The sequence below is a fragment of the Brassica oleracea genome, unplaced genomic scaffold, assembly GCF_000695525.1.
Source record: "Brassica oleracea var. oleracea cultivar TO1000 unplaced genomic scaffold, BOL UnpScaffold22448, whole genome shotgun sequence".
Classification (NCBI taxonomy): Eukaryota; Viridiplantae; Streptophyta; class Magnoliopsida; order Brassicales; family Brassicaceae; genus Brassica; species Brassica oleracea.
Window position 1 is genome coordinate 1 of NW_013638963.1, and position 306 is coordinate 306.

At 34.6% G+C, this 306-nt stretch overlaps 1 long non-coding RNA gene across 1 annotated transcript; it reads right to left on the reverse strand.

Annotated features, from left to right (window-relative positions):
• Positions 1-15: 15 nt before the first annotated feature.
• On the reverse strand, positions 16-306 carry LOC106322400. The gene is made up of 2 exons (XR_001266405.1): positions 260-306; positions 16-175 (listed from the first exon to the last, which is right to left on the reverse strand). It is a non-coding gene; the product is annotated as an uncharacterized LOC106322400 (long non-coding RNA).

The window sequence follows — 306 nt, forward strand, 5'->3', positions numbered from 1 at the left end:
TGTTCTGAGAGTTGGATTAATTTATAAAGACATTGTGTAGCTCCATATACCACTTGAGAGACCATCCCCGATTCTCCATGATGGAGCCTCCATCGTTTACAAAAATATCAAGCTCCCCCCGCCTGTTCATTTTAATATAAATTGGTGATTGCAGCTGATTCATTGATACATTTTTCTGTATTGAATATTCCCTCTTAACAGTTAATACATGTCTCAAGGTTATAATCAAAATTCATATAACATGTAGTTATAATGTTACCTGTACGTCTGATGCACTCTTTGTTGAGTTCAATAGCATCTATTTTT